The 21,867-nt window shown below is 40.4% G+C and overlaps 1 protein-coding gene across 4 annotated transcripts in view; it reads right to left on the reverse strand.

Annotated features, from left to right (window-relative positions):
- The window catches only part of LOC148651040 (neurocalcin-delta), a 96,281-nt gene that overhangs the window by 62,235 nt on the left and 12,179 nt on the right, over positions 1–21,867 (reverse strand). For 3 of the 4 annotated variants that reach the window (XM_088600828.1, XM_088600829.1, XM_088600827.1), the window contains exon 2: positions 21,263–21,411. The exons of the other annotated variant lie outside the window; for it this stretch is intronic. The gene's annotated coding sequence lies outside the window, so the exon portion shown is untranslated. The remainder of the gene's footprint in view (positions 1–21,262; positions 21,412–21,867) is intronic. 4 annotated transcript variants of the gene reach the window in all.

Below are 21,867 nucleotides of genomic sequence, written 5' to 3' on the forward strand. Positions count from 1 at the left end.
TCCATTATTTTCTAAAAAGATCACTGTAGAATCACAGTACTGAGACAGAGGTAGAAAACAGGCATGAGTGATCTACCGATCTGCTACAATTTTTACTGATCTGCTCCTGAAATTTTCAGATGAGCAACTGGAGATCAACATTTAAATTTGCCAAATGAAGGGCATTAAGAAAGAATAAGAAATCGAGTGAGAGTTTTTTACTTTTACAAAGTCATATTGAGGTTTGTTTAAATCACTGATGTGCTAATGAAAATGAATGAAATACAGGCTTTATCCAAACAAGCAATATTCATAGGCAAGTGACTGTACCATGAGTGTCCAGGTAGCAATTATAATTATTTCGTTACTTAGTATGAAGATTCATGTGTAATATTTTTCATAAAGAATCCTCCTCTAAACAAGAAACAACCCATCAAACCAAAGACTCTGAGAACAATATAACAAACCAAAGATTCTGAGTGGAGTTGTACAGAAAGTACAATGTTGATTCTTCCTTAAAAGGAGATGTCTTTCCTCTTTGCTGTCCCTATGGTACAAAAGGATATCCTTGCCGATGTTGCCTTAGGGGGGTTATTACGAACTACAGCTTTCTTTGAAGCCAAATCTGCTAGTTCCCTTCACTGACAATGATGTGCACTGCTTTTTCCCATATTAGTTAGTTTCCCATAACTAAGAGAGATCACCTAATAGAAATTCTTAAACTGTGGCTATGCCTAAATAAACAGGAAAAGGGGTATTCTTTTGCTTTATTCCACAGACACAAGCTGAGTTTCTGCGCCTATGCTTTGAAGAAGGAACTGTCGAGACTGGCTTCTCTCGTGAGTAATGAACTAGGTTATGTAGGCTAAACCAAAATGTTCAGCACCATATGATGTATTCTTGTATTGCAATGAGCTTAGCCATGAGTCATCCAGCATGTGAACAAGGATGTCAGCAGCCCCATATAACAAATGATACAGTACCTGGACTTTTTAAAACCAATCTCCGAATTCTAAATGTGGATAATCAGTGCTCACTCTTCGCTTTTTCTTTTTTTGGCTTGTTGACATTTGCGGGGTTAAAAGACATATTTTACCAACTGTGAATATGAAAAGCCTTCAGTGAGCAGGCTATGCCCTGCTTGGTGCAATTATTCTCTGGCTGTACTATATGTTGATGGCTCTTCTCAGTGGCTAATTGCCTCCGAGATGAATTAAGTGCATCCATAATTAAAAAGAATTGCTTTAAAATGAGCAGGCTTGTACCACAGAACTCGGCAAAAATCATTCATCATGAAAAGCATTTTCAGACTCTTTCCCTTGACCACTCACCTTCCTTCTTTTATGACCCTCTACAGTTTTGCATGGATGGAAAAAGTCTTTCCTTTGCAAAATGCAAAAGGAGTTGTCCGCATTTGACCAAATAAAGGGAGGAAAAAGCCAAAGCTATTCACTGGAAGTGCCCATGCAGTCCCTGCTTTCCATTATCTGCCCTTATATCAACAGGAACAGTTTGAGGACTGAATTCTTAACACTTTACTGATATAAACAGGTTTGCAGATTAAAATTTTAGATAAACACTGTATCAGAACGCCAGCGGCACTTTCGGAAATTCCTTTTAAAGCCATGTTTAAATAATGCTACACTGATGCCGAGACAAAATATAGGTCCCAATTGGAAAAACTGAAATCCCAAATCCCCCAAAATGGGGAAAAAAAAAACGCCAGAAAGACTTCTTCCCTCAGGCTCATGCTACAACTGGCTCACCACACTTTCCTTTGCAGTTGCCAAAGGAAGAGAACACGTTATCTTGAAACCTTTTCATTATTACATATAAGTGTAAGGAATTCATTATTACACCATCACAGAAAGACGATTTCTTAGAGTTGCAGAAATAAAATGTGCGGAAAATGGAAAATTATTTTGCTATTTATTAGAGGCAGTTGTGGTGGAATTTACAGAAACGTACAGTAATACATCCTGAGCTGAATCCTGAGGATTCTTCTTGTCGTCAGGTGTACAGGTATCTCAGCGGTGCAGAGACCTGACAACTTATCAGTAGAATCTAAACCATGTTACTGCTGCACAGTGCCACAGGATGCATCTCTACTGCTGGACTGGTAATTAACGTATGAATTGAATTAGGTTTTATTTTTAGCTTTTTCCAAGCACAATAATATAAGAATTCGCCCAAACCAATCTTCTGCGGCGCCTTCAATTTCAGAGTTTGTTAAAAGAAAAAGTTCTGAATGAAAGACCCTCGCCACAGCCTTCTGAGTGCAGTGACATTATCAAGAGTGACCCAGAGAGTGACATTTCGAGAATGGCATTTTCTCTGCATTCCTAATTAACACTCAATATGGCATTTCACAAAGCATGCATACAACCATTTATCCCTCAATTTCCACATTGAAATTGTACATTTCACACACTTCACAATTTAGTCAATTATGATAAACAGATGATCTCAGCTGAAGTCTGTAGAGTGAAGTTGTGTAAATCTAAGGGTAAAAAAAATATATTTTCCAGTGAATTTTACAGAAACAAACGTATGACAGGTAGATATAATCAGATCTCATTAGCATAAAATAACTTTATACTACAGCCTGAATTTGACAATATTTCAACAGTACATTCAGCTTTGTGGTAGTCAGACTTGGGTAATGGGTGTTATCACAAAATATAAAATCAACAAAATCAGTCTTCTCTCATGGCCATGTTCTAGGAACCAATGGGCAAGAGGGATCTTCTTGTATCTAATGACAATAACAAGGAGCTGACACGAGTTCAAGCTATCCCTGAAGCTTCAATCACATCTTGTTAGCCCTACCAGCGCTAACTGCTGTACCAGAACACACAGCCTGTCGGCGAAGGCCATTAGAAGTCTCATTTCTCCCCCGTTTTCCTGAACCTTTTTTTAATCAATAAATACTGCCGGCGCTACGCAACCGGAGTCATTGACAGCTTTAGACAAGTCGTCTGGCGCAAATCCTGTCAGGACACATTGCACAGATTTTCGGACATTTTCTTGAGAAAGGATAACTTCCAAACAACTGGCAAAACCTTGACCGTTATTTCTTAATATGGCCCCATCCATTCCCGAAAAGGAGAAGGGATTTAACAGCCTCCGTTATCTGATGTGGTGCCTCGCTCATTGTAAATACAAGATGCTTCCAGAACAAATATGCCAATGATGTAGTCGATCTTAAAAATCTGTTATGGTCAGAAAGCAGCTGTAAAAGTTGTTTTTTTTTAAAAGAAAACTTGAACCCTCCTTTGTGTCAATTTAAAAAAGAAAATGTCTGCAGGAAAGACTGTATCCGCCTCCAAAAGAGGATACTGAAAGGTTTTCAAAATTTTAAGAAGGAACCTCATTAGTTAAGTTACATAAGGCCTTAGTGAATTGTTTTAGAAAAAAAAAACGTGGGTTTCCAAGACTATAACCCTGACTTTGAACAAAGAAGCGCTTCAATATACTCTTTCAGCAAATCACATTGAGAAGGATTTGAATGAAAATATTTTTTCCCATCAACCTACGCAACCAATCGACCTTTAACACCCATAGCGTTTAGGAGGAACAAAGAGCTCTTAAACATGCCCTTCTCAAACTGCGTTTTTCACAGCGACAGTATTTTATATCTCATAGCCAGGGGTGATAAAAGGATTGCAGAGGAATTTGGGGGGGAGGAGATGTTTTGCATCATCATCCGATGCAGAAAACACCTGGCGGATTAGAACGGTTTCGATTTCAAACTATTGGAAATTGTTCCTTTTCAGTATAAACGTGGCCTCTGACAGCCTGAAGGACTGGAGGGAGAAAGGCATACCGGTAGTCGGGTCTGCTGATCATGACCTGTCGGCACACTTTTGCAACACACCCCTCAAAACGCCTCGCTAGTCAGGTCTTTGCGCGGCACCCGAGTCCAGGCTGCCTCGGGAGACTAGAGCGGCTTGGGTGATATCGGGGAAACGCAGGAAGCTGAAAAGGCAGCAGCGTCTCCCCGGGGTTCAGCTGTTGTCACGCAGGCGTTCTGCTCAGTGTGGCGTGGGCTGCCAATGTACAGGATTCTGCAAGCACTCCTACATTTGTCTTGTCTTTTTTTTTTTATTTGCTCTGTACTGGCTGTCACGATTCCAGCCCACTCATCTCTCCCTCCCCTAGAGTAGGGCTTTCATCCTCCCCGTCTTTCTCTGTGGCAGGCCCCATTAGGCACATGAAGTGGCTCCGTGGAGCACTGCACAATTAGGCTGGCGTCACTGCCTCTCCTGCGTGAGGTCAAGGTGTGCCGTTACTTTTTACAGACCGCTGGGCTCTCTGGGGCTCCGCTAGAGGGTGGCGGGCAAGACCGGCCAGGGCCTGGGAATGTACGACGGGAAGGACGCGGGTTCAAACCCAGGGCTGGAGCCACTGCTGATGTACCTGCTTGAGACTGACTGTCTGGTTTCACTCAGGGGTTTTTGCTACGGCAGAAACAAAACAAAACGCATTTATATCCATTCAAACAGCTGGGCAAGTCGCTTTGGCTGAAAGCGTCGGCCAAATAAGAACTGCAGCAGGTGTCCGGCTTTGGGTTTTTCCTTCTGCTCCAGTTTAATGTGCCAATGGTTTTTATTAAAAAAATTATTTCCTCATTTCCCTACCGTACTGATTTTTAATTTCAGGCCCTGCTTCCGGCGTCTGCCAAAGCAGTCGGCAGCCAAAAGCGAAGAGATCAAGGCAGCAGATTAAATCTGAGTTCTGATCGTATTTTGCTGCAGCGGTGAATTTCTCAGGAAGGGGGGTGCCAAGGAACAGAGGGGGGGGGAGGCCAACAGCCCACCGAGCCACAACCCATGGGCTGTATTTTTAGTCTGTGGTTGGCCAAGAAAGATCTGGAAAAGTTTTAAATATTTCAGGTCTAAAAATAGACGCATCCTCACTGAAAGAAAGTGTATTGCTTTTTTATACAGAGAAATTCTGAACCGGATTCTCTTTTAGCATATCACAGTGAAAATATCAGTGAGCTACCAGAGCTCCTAAGCAGTTTAAAGAATTTACTTAGTAAATTATTGTGTAACATGTCTAAGCACATTAAGCAAATTGGGTTCATTGTGCCCTACTAACAAGACTAAAGTCAAGGCACAGCCTAACAGCAAACAGTAGACAAGGAAGAAGTCAAGGAAGCCTAGTTCTTAAGGAAAAAAAAATATTTTATTCAAATCAGAAGTTAGCTGTCCAGCAGAAACAAACTTGTTATTTATAAATATTTTGCAACCTTCAGAGCAAGTGTTGTTTTACTTGCTCCATCTCGTGTGACATCTTTAATCACAACGTTTAAACTCATGACACTGGAGTGTGAATTACACAAAATTACGCAATGCCTACGACGCACAAACGTACAGTACCTTTTACCAAGTGAACACAAACATTTGCCAGTCTCAAGCTGTCCCAGCATGCCCCAAGGTGTTGGTGCAGAGATTGTATTCATGCCATCTAAGTGATTTGACTCCTTTACTCATTTCAGCACTCCGAGAAGTGAAGGCAATGAACTTGTTCTGAATCTGACCATATTAGGGCATGGTTTCGTTTTACACCAGGGACAAAACCATTAAATCTTGAATAACTGTCTTGTACATACAGGTACTTCCTGCCTGATAAACTCCCCTGCCCACTCAAGTCAACTCCTAAATCCCAGTGAGACTTCTGAACCTAATTCAGGCAGGAGGACAGCCTTGACTCCGGGAATCTCCAAACCACGGAATTCATTCTGCACTGTAGGCAAAGCCAGTTATTTGGAAGCCTTAAAACATGTAATTCTGTACTGCAATAATTGAAATGTGTTTTTGTGGTTTTATTTTTTTTCTGTTCACACACCTCTGCTTCCTGACAGTTATTCAGTGTTGGGAAAAGTTACTTTAAAAAAAGTAAGGGTCTGCTTTTTAAAATAAGTTGGGGGTTAAGTTGATTTCAAGAGTCAATGTATTGTTCTACATCTGCAGGCATTACATAGATCTTCAAAAACTGGGGACGTTTTAAAAAATGGTTTATTTTTTAATAAAATAAACCGGCAGGATAATTTTAAAAGTAACCTCTTACACAAGTAACTCGTAAAAACTGATTATTTTTTCAAACTAACTTTCATGAACACTCCAGTTATCCCCAAGAAAAATCAGCTAAGCAGGATAAAGTGAAAAAGACAAAAAAAAAGCAACTATTGATGCAATTCATCCAGACATAACATTGAACCAACATCAGACAGCGGAACAGAAATAACTGTCAATACATGAAATGATTCTAAATTTAAGTTAATGATGAAGAAACATTGGGCAAAAAAGAAAAGAGAAATCTGACTAATCCGTCACAAAGCCAACTGGAAGGGTTTACGTCTTACACAGCTGCCAGAAAAGATCAGGCTGAGGGCGGATGACAGTCTGGCAAGGGACACTGTACAAAAGGAGATTTTGGAGTGCAGAGCTGGTTACAGAGTAAGCAAGTTCAGTCTCCACTCCCTCCCTTCCCAAAGCATACAACCAAGAAGCACAGATTCCAGCTACAATTAGACATTAGGCTTTTCTGGACATTCCACTCAAAGCGCTTTACAGGTAATTTACAGGTAATGCGCTCAACCACCACCAATGTGCAGCATCCACCTGGATGATGCGACGGCAGCCATAGTGCGCCAGAACGCTCCCCACGGAGAGCAGAGTAATGAAGCCCATTCATAGAGGGGGATTATTAGGAGGCCATGATTGGACACCAGGGTTATAGTAGTAGTTATAGTAAGTAAGTAGTAGCAGTTATAGTAGTACTTATAGTAGTTATACCCCTACTCTTTTCAAGAAATGCCCTGGGATTTTTAATGACCACAGAGAGTCAGGACCTCAGTTTTACATCTCATCCGAAGGACGGCGCCTATTTACAGTATAGTGTCCCCGGCATTAGGACCCACATGGACCGCAGGGTGAGCGCCCCCTGCTGGCCCCACTAACACCTCTTCCAGCAGCAACCTTAGTTTATCCCAGGAGGTCTCCCATCCAGGTACTGACCAGGCTCACACCTGCTGAGCTTCAGTGGGCTGCCAGTTGTGAGTTGCAGGGTGATATGGCTGCTGGCTACCAGTACTCATTACCAGTAAACCCCACCACCTTGACTCTAACAGGGCTGGGTATTTTTAAAAGATATTGATCAGGACAAGCCAGTGGGAATTTCAGTGGTCTTCTTGGCCCCAGAAATGACACAGAATGTGTATATTCAGTTCAAGGGGCAGTGCAAGCTATCTCACCCAGATTGCTCCAGTTCAAAACCCAGCTGTACAAACAAAAATCGCCTCGGACCTACAGTAAGTGAGCCAAATAAATGAAAAATAAAGAGTGCAAGACTGTTACAGTACAAGGAAGGGGGGAAGTGCCATGAGTTGGCAACAGGCGATGTTATATAAGAAATGTTAAAATCCCTGTACTTAATCTAGCTAGAAATGCTAGCATGATACCACATCAACCTATTTTTTTTAAATGGTTTATTTAGCGATGAAAGAGTTTACAAACAACATAACCAAAAGAGCAGAATAAACGTTTGCCTTCATCTTACATTTCCGCCACATCGTGCATATATAAAATGAACTATCTACACGATGCCAGCAGGTATGGAGGGCCTTGCAAAAAAAATACACCCAGACCAGAGAAGATCTGGTGCCCCCGCTATTGCAGCTTACTGTACAAAAGACACACTTCGGGAATGCAGTTGGGTGAATGTGTAACATTCCCAATATACTGTAAAAAGTTAATTTTAGAATATTTTTAATATTACAGATCAATAATTCTAGTATACAGTACATCCCAGGAAACTGCCATTGCATGCCAACGCACTGCACGGGGATGGGACTGAAAACAAAACGGCAAGCAAAAGCAAACACTATTTAAAATGTTGTTTTAAAGAAGCCGGCTAAAAATATATGAACCTCCGATAATCTCTGACACACTCTTGTGAATGTTGGCATTAGAAGGGGGGTGAAGGATCTCCTTCTAGTAAAACTTGCACTGCTTTCTGACTGGCAAACTACCGTATCCATGGCTGAAGTGCCAAGCATTAACAATACTGGGGCGTCGTGGGATTTGTTCATTCTTTGAATGCGTTTTTCTGCTAAGATGGCACTGTGCATGATGCCAAAGGCCTGCTTATAGACCTGAAGAATCAGTTCACAAGTTTACATCCTGAAGAAATAGACACAATACAGTCTCCTCTTAAATGTTTAGATGCAACTATACAATCTATTGCAATGATGGAATCTGCATATCAATGTAAACTGTGGAAGAGCAACTCTTCCTCTCTCGGCCCTGAAAGTCCCCTTTCATCAATACAATTCCCTAGGTTATAAACAAGAGCCATAATGCATTTTTAAGAAAATGAACCCCCAACCAATGCAGAAACAGTCCCAGCTAACAAGTTTACCACATCTTGATTTTATCCACAGTGCGGGCATCTGGAGCAAGTTCTGATCCTTCGACTGGTTTCAGGGGTTCAGACTTCGAAGAGCTCAGTGGTGTCCCTGCGCGTTCGTTGGAGGTGTCACGACGCCCACAAGGCTTCCCGTTTTAGACGGGTCTGTGGCATGTGTCTGTGTGGGAGCCTTCCTCAGTGTGGAAGTGCCAGACAAAACAGGTGGCAGAATGGCCGAGTCGCTGCAGACGCAATCGTTAAAGATTGAGATTTAAGATCAGCTGAAACAACCGCGAGTATCTCTATGCATCGGCCACACCTTGAATTTTCAGTCCTTTATCAGCACCTGATCCTGCGTGATGATTAAGACAAGTGCTTCCTAAAAGCAAATATTACACACACAGTGAGCTACAGTATGTACTGACATTATATATTGCTTTGTAATGTACTGTGCAAATTGTGAGTGTTGTCAATTGTACTGTACACTTAAAAAAAAACAGTGCAAACACAAATCCCCAATGTACATGTACTGTACATATGGCAAATAAACTCCCCTCCCTCTGTGCATCGCCCCACAGAGATAGAAGCTGTGTCGCCTGCAAAAGGCACCACAATTAGGTAAAAGGCAAGAAGAAAAACAATACGTTTTTTTTGTTCAACAACAAGAGCAGTCTAAGTACTAAGCGCTGACGTTCAATGATGTGACGCTACAAACGCGGCCAATGCATTTCTTCTGCATGTCAGAAAAGTGAAGTACTATCCGCACTGTGAGTTAGAGTCCACTGTCGAAAGAGCATTCTGATAACTGGCAGCAGATGGAGAATTTATACTGTTTACAACTCTGCAGATAATTAAACAAAAAATAAACAACCATATGCCATACAAAACATGTGGAGCCTGCCATAGGGTTCTAAGGGCACTGTAGCTTATTAGGAATGTCCATCAGCAAAGGAAACGCTTTCAAAAGCTTTGCGTGTGCTGAAATCAATCTTTTCGGCAGGACAGGCAATGCAAACCCGCACGACCGCGCTTCAATGCTTCAAGAGCAAAAAACAGACCCAGGCCAAAAAACCGAGCTGAAAAAGTCCCACACACTTCTGCCTAAAGGTCACCTCAACCTTTTTTTTCTTTTGGTTGCACACAAGACCTGGCATTTAGAGTGCAAACGTTCTTGTGAAATAATGGTTTTGTTGATGTAATACTAGCATAGGGGGTATACTTTAAGAGCGTCTCAAAATGATGCTAAAATGATTGGCACGTGACTTTTCCCCATGCTACCAGACCACTTAACCATAAGTGCTAAGTGCTCATCTCAATGCTGTTTAGTTTAAGAACTGAGCGAAGGAACTGCATGACAACCCTGTTACAGATTTCTATTAAATACGACCGTCAGCACTAACTTCTCTCCTGGCTCCCTAGGGGTGCTGCTAATGTTTTCTTTAAAAGTCTTGTTTTCATGCGCTTAGGAATAATTTTAATATGCATTATACAGTAAGTGGTGATTTTATTAAGCAACTCAAACAAACTCACTTGAGAATTGCTGCAATGGTAACATTGGGTTTGGATTTTCCATTGCATGAAAACGTTTTTTCTTGGAGCATAAAAATGGATTTGGTACCTTATGGTGTTTAGACATGAAACCCCATTTTGCTGGGAATGTCCCCTTTTCCCTGAACTTTTGAAAGGTTACGAAACGGAAGAGGTCATTCGTCCCAGCTAGCCCATTTGTACAAATTATTACATCAATGGAAAACAAAGGAGAAGTGCTAATATATGAAGTAGCCTAGTTTGCATCATCAGAAATTTTGCCTTAAAAGCTCCCAATGCACAGTTTACAAGCATGCTTCACATAACTGGTGAAGAGGATTAGACCTACTTAACAACTAGCTATATCTCAGAAGCTGAGCCAGCCTGGGCCTGGTCACTACTGGGATGGGAGACCTACATGGAAAATCAAGTTGTTGCTGTATGCGACAATAGCAGACCAGTAGGTGGTGCTCTTCTTTCTGGACCAGAATTTCCTAAACATTGACCTGGAATGGTGTTCCTTCAGAGGAGGCATTAAGGTCCTTACTATCTGACCATTCATAATGGCAGTGCATGAAAGAACATTGGTGTTTGGGCAAGAAAAGCCCTACATACAGCAAACGCAAATACTGCTTTCTTTTAAATCTGCGAATATGGTATTTCTTATAAGGTTTTGTTACAGCCCCACAACAAAGTCAGAACAAGCAAAGATGCAGAATTATCCAGGATCACCCAAGCAACATAAAAAAAAAAATCACAAGTTTGGCAAAAAACTAAAACAAACCTCATATTTTCTTCGTGGTGGGCATTTAGATTAATGCTCATTTAAGCATCAATTTATACTTGTATTTGTCTTAAAAGAATTTTAAGGAAAAGTGGATTTTGTTATTAAGAAATAAACCGATTCATTGGAAAACGTCACCTCACTCCCTACATCACCATGTATTTCTATTTCTAAATAACGGACATATTTCATTCTGATCAGCTTGCTTTTGGTTTGAGCTGAGGTAGTTTAGGAGGCCCAGGGCTCTGACAGCAAGCTAGCAAAGGCCTGTGCTCCTGGTCACGCCTTGACCTACAGTACGCACAACGAGACAACAGTCAGGAAAGAATCTCCAGAGAAACATTGCTTGCATACCCGGTCTAGCTATTGGAAATAATTACACCAGCACTGCTGGACTGGGTTCTGCAAAATCTGACCTCAGAGATATCTCTCCACAGAAACAGCTGTTTGTAGAATCCAGAACATAAAAAGTCCTAAGATCTTACAACTTGTCAGTGTGGCCAGGCAGCATGTTTTAAATATCTTCTCTTCCCTTTTCCTTCCAGTGCATGAGATACAATCCCTCAAGGCCAAAAAAGATACACTGCATAATTAAGTTAAGAATAGATCATTTATCAAACACGTTTTTGAATACCTTTCCAATAAGGATAGAGAAAACTGCTGTCCTGTGGCTCAGGATACAGGCTTATGATACATGAAAGATGAGACTTCAGTTGTTAATATTGATGTAAATTAATCTTTTGTCCAAGAAAGTGATTCGTATTTGAGAAATGAGTGTCCCGTAGAGATTTGGTATAACAATGTGCTATCAGGTTAAGAGAAATAGCTGCTGGCATTGCTGCATGCTTCAGCTTCTAACTGTTTCAAAGTAATCTTCCTCACGCCTGACAGACTGTATACTTACATGTAACAAGAAGAGTGTTCATAAACAGTGAGGCCCTTATTTTTACAATAAAACAAATTCACCATAAAATCCAACATACTTTTAGGATGTTTATTACTTATAGCTCTCTAGGAGCAAAAAACACAGATTTACAACCGCCATTTAACAATCAGACATATTATACAGTCTGCTCTGTGACAGGAGGAGCGGCCAGTCAATCGATCAATGATCAGAGTATGAGCACATGCTTAACTATGCAGTTTTAAAAGCAGCAAAACAAAGAAAATCTTATTCCACCGTTCAAATCATGGCATTTATGATAAAAGACCACCTTTCCCATTTTGATAGATGCATACAATCAGAGTTTAATTTGCTTTTCTGTTGGCGTGCATGCTGACTGGAGGTCAGCAGAACTTTATTTACATGCCAGGGCAGAGATATAAAAGGGAGAGCCTGTAGCTGGACTGAGTAAATATTCCATATGTGTGCTGTTAATTGACTACTATTGCACAGTAGCAGAATGCAGTTTCACATATATACTATCCGTATGTACAGAAGGTTTCCATTTCAAATCAACATATTACTTTTCACATGTAGAATATTTATCGTCACAGTAAAAATGCTGCAAATTTAAATTCTAAAATGTATACATCAAACCATGACCCGAGACTCGTAACCACTTTAAGCACCACCCGCATTTAAAACAAATGCTCTTCAAATATGCACGGGTACAAAGTCAGATAGCTGAAGTCACTACCCCAAATTCAAAATTCCCTTCACAATCATTTTCACACTAGTCACAGAAAAAGCAGCGAACCAATCATGTCTGCTCGCGCTGTAGGATCGCCAACCACACTGAAAACACTGTTATCGACAGGCCTGTCAGTCAAACCATTGCCATAACAACAAGTTATGGACGAAATCAACTCCACCTGAAGGTACTTAACACATGGTATTTATGACCTGCCTTGGCGACGCCGCAGTGCTTAGTCTTTATGCGTTTTTCTCCTAGTCTTGGCAACTTTTCTGTGAGCTCCTTCGTTTCAGCGGGGTTTGGTTTCGGACTTCCGCTTTTGGATCGCCCTCCGGCTTGTTGCCGAGTCTTGCTTGGGCTTCCGAACTTCGCTTCCTGCTCGGTTCTCTGGTTGTTGGATTCTCCTGTGGCACCTGGTTTTGAGCATTCAGCCTCGGACTGTGCCTCCCTGCTTATTCACGGGGCTCACCAGCTCTTCGCTCGTCTGCCACCAGAACCTGTCTTCAATTTCGGAGTGCTATACTTCTATGTATTGCACATTACAAATTCTTTTTAAATCAAAATACAATGTAAGAGTGTTCCTTTATGTCCCTTGATTCCCTATATAAATATCTGTTACCTTTTTAATTCTGCTTTTTGCAACACAGGCTCGCAGGGGAGGTAGTGCTCCTGGCAGCAAGCAGCAAGGCAGGATACAGCAGTCTAGCACAGGGCACAGGCAGACACAGGCACACTCTCCACCAGAGCCCCTTTTCCCAGAAGGCAAATAACCTACCAGCACGTCTTTGGACTGTAAGAGGAAATCAGAGCATCGGGAGGAAACCACTGCATCACCCTGCCACCCTCCTATTGCACAGCAAATATAATTCTATATACATTCTCTTTATTCCTTAATTCGTTCCCCGGAACAGGAGAATACCCAAGTGGAATTCTAACCAACACCACTTGAGTTATACAATAAACCTTTTTTCCTCCTGCACAGTCACGAAGCTGGCTATAAAACATGAAAGGCACGAAAGCTCTGCATTATGCATTACAATTACTTATTTATCAGATCTACTTTGAGATGCAAAGGAAAAAACAAACAAAAAAAAGGCTTTCTAACACCTTCTCCTACAACTTCTATAAATTCCAGCTGCTCGCTGGCTAAATATACTGTTTTCACAGCGCCTCTCATCCTCATTCATCTTTCATTTTGTATTATCTTGCCATCTGTATCAAGACTTGGACAGACCATGTGTGACGCTGCCCCCCTGATATAGGACGTGTGTGAGTGAGTGGGAACCCTTACATGTCCAGAAATCCCACGACAGGAGACTTGTTTGATGCTACTTTAATTGAAAATCACTCCCAGAACTCCCTTCTCCATTGTAAGGCTAGTAACAGACTCGTTCTTCTGACTGATCTCTACCCAAATGATAGCTCTCCAGCAGTGCTCTGTCTCTTAAATCACAGTCGGTCTCTAAATAAACATGAAGCTGATCTGATACAATCACAACGGTCAAAGATCCTACTACACTACGATGATTTTTCTGCACGACATTTAAAAGGGCAAGATCACCTTGTAAAGTTGGATCTGTGCACCCGTTGTCTTTTGCACTCGGGTTTTGGACTACTCCTAGACCAGAAGGGCTTCGAAACTGTACTGTCTCTAAGCTCAGTTTTTTCTTTTGTTATAATATGTCAGACATCAAAACATGTCCTTTCTTGTTGACTTGTTAATTTATTTTTTCTTCATTTAAAAAAAAAATGAAAGTGAAAATGAGTCCTGAAAACTTACTCTATCATTTTGAAATGGAAACGGAGGCAAGACTTCAGTCAGATTGTAGTTGACTTCATTTTTCTCTAGAATAATTAAGCCTAAGGCAGATGATTACAGAACATAAAAATGAACACGCTCCATCTGAGAGCCTGTTTGATGCTTCTCATTCTGGTGCAATGAGATGTTGCTATTTAGGGGAGACCAGTGTGTGACATTCAGCTTCAGCACAGCAACCACATGCTTTTGTCTTTCAGTGAATCTTATTTGCAAGGGCAGTAGTAGGTACTGCAAACACGCAGCCTAAACTTTGCTGCTAAGAAAAAATGAGTGTTAATATAGCCGATTCTTTAAATTAACAGCAGTATTTCTTACAGACAGCAGGAAGTTGGTGCAGTGGTTAGCATAACTGCCTTGCAGTGCTGGGGTCTTGGGACTCAGTTCCTGGGGTACCATTTACATAGAGCTTGTATGTTCTCCACATGTTTGCACGGATTTCCTCTGGGTGCTCTGGTTTTCTCCCACAGGTAAAAGATAAACTGGCAGGTGAACTTGCTTCTGAGAAAAGGAACACTGTGTGAATGTACAGCATAAAGTACATGTCTGAGTCTCTGTGAGCCCTTCTCCGGACTGGCGTCCCATCCAGGGTGTATCCTGCCTTGCGGCCATTGCTTACCTGGATAGGCTCCAGCTTCCACGCAATCCTGTACCGGATAAAGCGGGAAGAAAAAAGGCATGGATTTCTTACACAGGTCATATGCCTCCAACTTGGACAAGACTTACAGTGGGTGCCTTGAATTTATTTTTAATGGTTTAGTGCATTTTTGGGATTTGAACCACATTTTGGGAACTGATTTTCTCACTCAGCCAAGCATCTCTTCAGCAATTTCAAGGCTGAGAGCATGAAGACTCCAGCAGAATGGAATGTGACAGCCATTAAGAACAGAATTACAGTCACATTAATGCAATGCTGTACACGTGGTTTTTATTTAATGTAACAAGTAAGACTGGTATTTTATTTCACCCTTTCAAAGCACACAAGGTAAGGACAAATTTAAAAGCAAACACTGACTAGAGCATTCAAATATTTATGTGAAACACGAGACTTAAGGTGATAAGAAAAATGATTTTGGATGTATTTTATAGATTAATTAACCAATCAACCAATGGCAATCAGCCATTATGTGCCAGTATTGTTTTGTATAGGTAATTACAGAGGACCAGAAACCACAAAGTGCATTACGTATTTAATACAAGATAAATAATATAATAATATAAATAGGGTGATCATATGACTTTGTGTTCCCCAAGATAGAGAGGATAGTATTTTAAAACTGCCCTAAAACTGAAAGTCCTTAATGTGCATAATCCTCATTAGTTCTCCGCTGAGATGAAAATCGTTGCTTAATGACCTGCCCAGTTTATGTAATAGTGATCAAATGTTGGCAATAGCTAACCAAAATTATGCTTTTAAAGAAAAGGCACTAAGGGATACATCTTTTCCTTTATTTCCATCTGCCAATTTTCTGCAGCTCTCATTTTGTAATATAGTGCATCAAGTAGGGACATTGTTGCCAGGATTCTTAATGTTATAAATATTTATACTTCTATAAAATACCGCCTTTGAAATGCAGATAGGCCTTTCCACTCTCGCCTGGAAGAATAGGTCTTGACATGATAACAATGAGGAATAAAGGGTAAACTTCGCATCAAACAGAATATTCTAAACTTATCTACCGTCTTGGGCTCAGCCATTCATGGCTGGTAATGGTCTGCAGGCCCTGCTTTAGGTACTGTAGTTACATTTTTACCCCTGACTTGGTCTTACCAATGAGTGTGAATGACGTGATGTGATCTTCCCCTTACTTCCTTCAGATCATAAGACCTCCCTGTTGGTGAATGGCTGCAGTATTCAAAGGATCTAGAATTATATTTGCGGAACCTCCAAAACTCGGACAAAACTTAATGGGGGTGCACACCTACAAGTCAGTTCCAACAAACATTTAACATATTTAAGATCTTGTAAATATTACTGTGAAATCATTCGTCCAGGACTCCTAGTCAGGATAAACATGAAATTTGATTTCAGGTAAAAATACCTCCTAGTATGTCATGGGTTTTGAGGAGAAATGGAAAGAAGATTACTATGCAAACTAAGCTAAGAAGAATAGAACTTGTAAATGTGGTTATAGTCTGCCTTGGAAGGTCCTACAATGTGCAGTCTCAGAAACCATTTTCTGTATGGCTGTATCCCACAATACACACTAACCAAACACTCACAAGAAGACTGGGAGAGGAGAATACAGATAAGAGCACAGTACACTTCATGCACATAATTACTTTTCAACTGAAAATTCATTATTCCAAAATAAGAAATTTTCATTTATATTGAGTTTTTTTACCCTCATAACCCATACATTAATTCCTGTAAAAAATGTTTCAATGTTTTAGTGATTTTAACAGGCTGTTATGGTATTGGTACAACTAGTTCTTAACAAATGCCAAATTTCTGATGTAAACAGCAAGCTAGATTTAAATTCATTCAATAATTGAATATACGGAATAGTGTAGGAGTCATGGAAGTGCTTTAGTATTTTACTTAGAAGCAAAACTTTAGATACTTAAGCCTCAATCTATTTTAAATTCAAAATTAAAAAAATGTGAACACTGCGCTTCTGCGGTTAAGTTACAACAGAAACAAAAAACATGGCTATTTTTTTTTAATAGGCAAGCTTTCTGCAGACCACAAACGTACGTCTTTAACTCGAAATACACAAAAGAGCTGACCTCTATATAATTCTGCGGTAGCTGTTCCTAAATGCACAGAGAACAGATTCTACAGTTACTGTAAACGCGTGTATGACCTCTCAAGAACTTAATACACTTCACCACACCTTCCCCTTTATCCACCAACAGGAGGCGCCATACACCACTTCCGTTCTTACCAAAGGAATGGAGAGTTTCCTCTGGAGGCCAGCTGACATATTGTCAAACACCCCCAGGCATCCACCCAGATACACACTTCCCTGCTTTCCTTGATAGCCTGGTGAGACCACCTGCTGAGGGTCTTTCTTCAAACATGAAGAATCCTCACCATGGCCACCCGCAACGGTGACGAAACGTTCCCGCGCCAGCACTCATTAGGCTGGTTGGGTCCCATGGGATCCCATTTTCAACAACAGGCTCCACTTCACTGCTAATGTGGCTCCCCTCCCTATCGGTTCCTAATTCTTCCATCCACTCTCCATGACAGCCGTGAAAGGGAAACCTTGTGTGTTCTGCTCTACACTGCCATTACGAAGCACTGCTCTAAAAACTCAGGCTCCAGGCTCATTCGTGCACCAGGTTACACGGGCCTCCCCAATGGGCTCCAAACGCTCATCCAGCTCCTCGTTCTTCTCTCCTGGCAACATCAAAAGTCTGTGCAGCAGCGTTTTTATGTTCATCCTCAAAAAGTAATATAGAAGAGTGAACAGTCTCAGCATAAAAAGGGACTATTGCAGCCTGACTATTTTTTCCCCAAATAAGCTTTATAGCAGCCCTGCATAGTGTACTCAACTGGCAGTATTTTTGCCTCTATAATTACTAACTCCCAAGACAGTCCTAAAATTGATGCACTTTTGTTTTAACAGAACAGTACAAATATTCCTCAGGCCATTTTGTATATTATTTTGTTTTCTATTATTAGACGCTCTGTTCTTAACCATTATTCCAAATGAGAAACATAAGGCTTAAGTTCAGTGCGGAATTAACCTCCATTTGTTCCTTTGTATATAACTGTGCCTGCTGCCCACTCACAATCGCTTCAGGCATTTCAGCGAACACTCTTTGAACTGACTGGTTAGGTTCTGTCAAATCTACCCCCTCTGTCTTTACCCTCCCAGCTGTAATCTAACCCAGCTTCATAAAAAAAAAATTAATAACAAAGACAGCCTTTTGGAACAGTACATATTACTGTAAATGACATTTTAATGGACATCTAAGGCTCAGAGTAAATCCCAAAGGAACCTGTTCAGAAAATCTCCATATTTGCAAGTGGCCACTACATTAGTGGAGCGAAAAGACAAACTCCAGGAGGTTTTCTGCACCAAAGACATGTTCACAAGGTATTCAGCTTCCCCTCGCTAAAAGCAATGTTCAGACAAGATTCCCAACAGACAGGGTCCTAGCTCATGGGCCTATGTGCCTTTCAGGAGTTCCACACTAGAGAAAGTATAAATCTAAAACAGTCGTGCCTGAGGAAGCCTAATAAGCAAAGGCAGCGCTGCGTATTTAAAAAAAAAAAGTGTTAAGTAATAATAAGCAACTGTATGAAAGCTGATTTAGATAATACTATTTGTGAATCCAATTAACATTTGTAAGGACAGAACCTGCTATTATGCATCTACAGTACATTCATCTATCAACAACTGAGTTCTTAATTAGCTGCAATCTTTTATGATCCATCCATAAAAGTACGCCAATGCACTGTGCAAAGCTATCATGTCACTAGTCAATAACACCTATAGTCTATATGGACACGCCTGTACAGTCATGGCTTGCTCGAGTTTAAAAGTTTAAAGTGTTCTCCACTTGTGTTTTGTAAGTCCTATATCTTATATTCGTAATAATACAGGATAAATCTTTTTACCATTAAAAAAAAAATCCTATATGATGCAAAAATAGTGTATGAAAATATTCAATAGTCCATTACCTTAAAAAGGAATAATCAATGTCAATTTTTGAGCAACGATAAATGTGGATAACTTATTTGAATAGTCGGGGACTGAAACACGATATTTGACTGGAATAAAACATATGGGGGGAACATACACCGTGTCCTCCTAATTAGAATTTCTTAATTTGATACTCCTGATATACAACACATCAAAATGGCAGGCAATGTACATCTAATTCTGAAATTCAATGTGACAAGTGTAGCTCTGTCGACACAGGGATTTGATGCTCACAGGTATCTCTGGCTTTGGAGCCAGAGCTCTGGGGCACTAATCCTCAGAGTGGAGAATTCCACTATGCTAAAGGGCCAGGTCTCCTGATCCAGAATACAACATTAACCTGGTTTCAAGGCAAGTAACATCATCCTTCAGTAACAGGCTCAGTATTAAACATACATCAACCAACAGGAAAAACAAAATTAAATCTACAGCTTTGCAGAAATACTGATCCTTCAATTTGGTCTGAAAAATAAATAATATAAATGATACAGTACACAGGCACCCCAGCAATCAGCATTCCTTTGCCAACCAGTAATTTCTTTCATAACTCAAAATAAATTATAAGACAGAATCAGCAGGAGACTTTTCAAAACGAGGAAAACACACTGACTAATGACCCCTTAATGCCTCCAGAACATGGGATTTACTGTGCCTTCCAGGTTTATTCCTGCTTCGGATGCAATAGGAACATTAAGCATCATAGAACAGAAGGATTCGTGAACTGGATAATCCACATTCCTCAAAGAAATTCCAAATATTTTAGACTTGAATAGAAATGGCAATTGGAACCTTGTGTGTTTTCCTGCTTTGTCATTCTGAATCTTTTCATTAATGAGACCTTCAAAAGGCTTGCTCACACACAAGGTCACACAGGCTTTCCCAATGGGTTTAACAGTGCAAATCTGACTCCCGACTCCTTATTTATCAACCTAAAATCAAGAAGCCCTGCCAGCAATGTGTTTTTCATCCTCACATCTATATGTAGCAGAGCATATCATCTCAAGAAAAAAAACAATAAAGTAAAAAAACAAGTGATATTAAATTAAGATATTAAAAAACACCTTCAGGCCTACGTAATGAGGTCTTGAACCAACAGGATAACTTGATGTTTTTCTTTTCAATTGGGAAATAAGGTCTATTGCAGAATGATAGTACTCTTTTAGATATGTATATTTTATAGCAGCTCTGTGTAGCTTATTTGAACAGACAGTAATTTCAGATGTAAAAATAAGCCCCAAAAGAAAAGTCTACCAATGTTATGTCTGTTTTAACAGAGCAGCATAAAATGTCCCAAGGCTGTATTATACATTATTTTGTTTTTTTTTCTATTATTAGATACTCTGTTGATAAGCTAAAACATATTGTTGCATATCCGCAGGCAAGAAACATCGTCTTACCTGTGACTCCATGTTCTATGCAGAATTCACAGTAATTCTGGAGAGTTCGTAAACCAAGTAATTTAAAAAAACATGTGTCTCAAACTACCTTACTGCAGGGGGGATGAAAGTCATCTAGATTCCTTTCTTTTATTGGATAGCAACACTGCAGTCTGTGCAGAGTAATTTAAGTAAGATCTTGGCGAGTTCAAATATTTGTAAGGAAGGTGCTACAGTACGTTCATCTATCAAAGAGAACAATATGGTTAAAAATGGTTGTGGACACTACACAATTCAAATACTGCATAAATCCTTTTTTTTTTTCAGATCCTAGTCCTGACACTAAACAGAACAGTCTGGACAACACACATATAAACACATGAAATCAGCAATGGAAAGGAGCTAAATTTATGGATTTTGTTTTACTTTTGATTTAAGCAGTATCTTGAAATCCAGAGTATTCTGAGGAGCACCTTCAATCCTCCCATTAAGGCATGAAAAAAGATCTACATTCAAGTCTCTTTGTGCAAAACTGTAGAAACTACAAAGGAATAAGTAAAGGTTTATTCCTTGCAGAAAAGAGACAATGTTTCAGCCTTCTTATTTGCAGCCTACACATGCTGGTGCAGTTACCTACTGTACTTGTGCTTGTAGAAACTACAGTCTCTTTGGTCCACTTAAACTAATTGAGCATAGAGATGACAAGGCAGTGATATTATCCACATACCAATTAATTAACTCCCTGAACAATTTTTAACATAGGCACCTGCCCTTTATTGTCTACTCTCAATTCCCCTGAGTGAAGCGAACATTCAAGTTTGTTAAATGTTCCAAAATGAAAATACTAAGCACCAACTGTACTGTACGCTTTTGAACTAGGAAAAATAAATGGCATTCAGCAACTTTTCTAGATCCATGATCAGCAATATATCAGAATTAAAACTCACCACAATCGTGCAGTGGAGGGGTTTTGTATAGACAGCCTGTATTCGGGTGAGTGGGACACCAGCCCTGTTAGAAGAAGCGGAAACCAGAGAAATCTGGCCAGAGCGGAAATCGTGTTCACCAACCTGCTGCTCTGCAGCGACTCCTACAGTTTGACTGGGGAGCTGTCTGTTTCCTGTTGCAATGGACGGGCGCTTTAATTTGAGGTGTTGGGGTCCCCCCTAGGGCTGTCGAGCTCTTCTCCGAAGCAAGGATCTGCCACAACCTGGTAGGACTGAAGCGCAGATGATTATAAACAGGGTATCAAAGTGTTTGGATTAAAATGCTCCCTGAGGCTGCGCTCTCCAAGGCTGGCTGATGGAAAACCAGACGCAAGCCCGTGTGAAAAACGGTTGAATGTGGGGAAAAACTGAAGGAGCTTCAATGGTGCAGGAGCCACAGACAGATCATAATCATTACTTCAAATCTTTAAAGTTACTGTATTTACTGTGCTGGGGTCTGTTCAAATAATGTAGCTAGAGTGATCGAGGTCTTCCCAGAATCTTCTAGCCCACATTTTACTGATTTGGTTATTAAGAACATTTTCCAAGAGGAAGAACACTACTGAGATCCATGTTTTAATGCTGGCAATCATGTGACCCATTCCAGCAGTAGTTTTGCTACTAAAACATGTTGCAAAGATATTCTGCTGTGCAAACATTCAGAGAAACATGTAAAGGAAACTCGATGT

The sequence above is a fragment of the Lepisosteus platostomus genome, chromosome 12 (genome assembly GCF_059453375.1).
Source record: "Lepisosteus platostomus isolate fLepPlt1 chromosome 12, fLepPlt1.hap1, whole genome shotgun sequence".
NCBI classification, from domain to species: domain Eukaryota; kingdom Metazoa; phylum Chordata; class Actinopteri; order Semionotiformes; family Lepisosteidae; genus Lepisosteus; species Lepisosteus platostomus.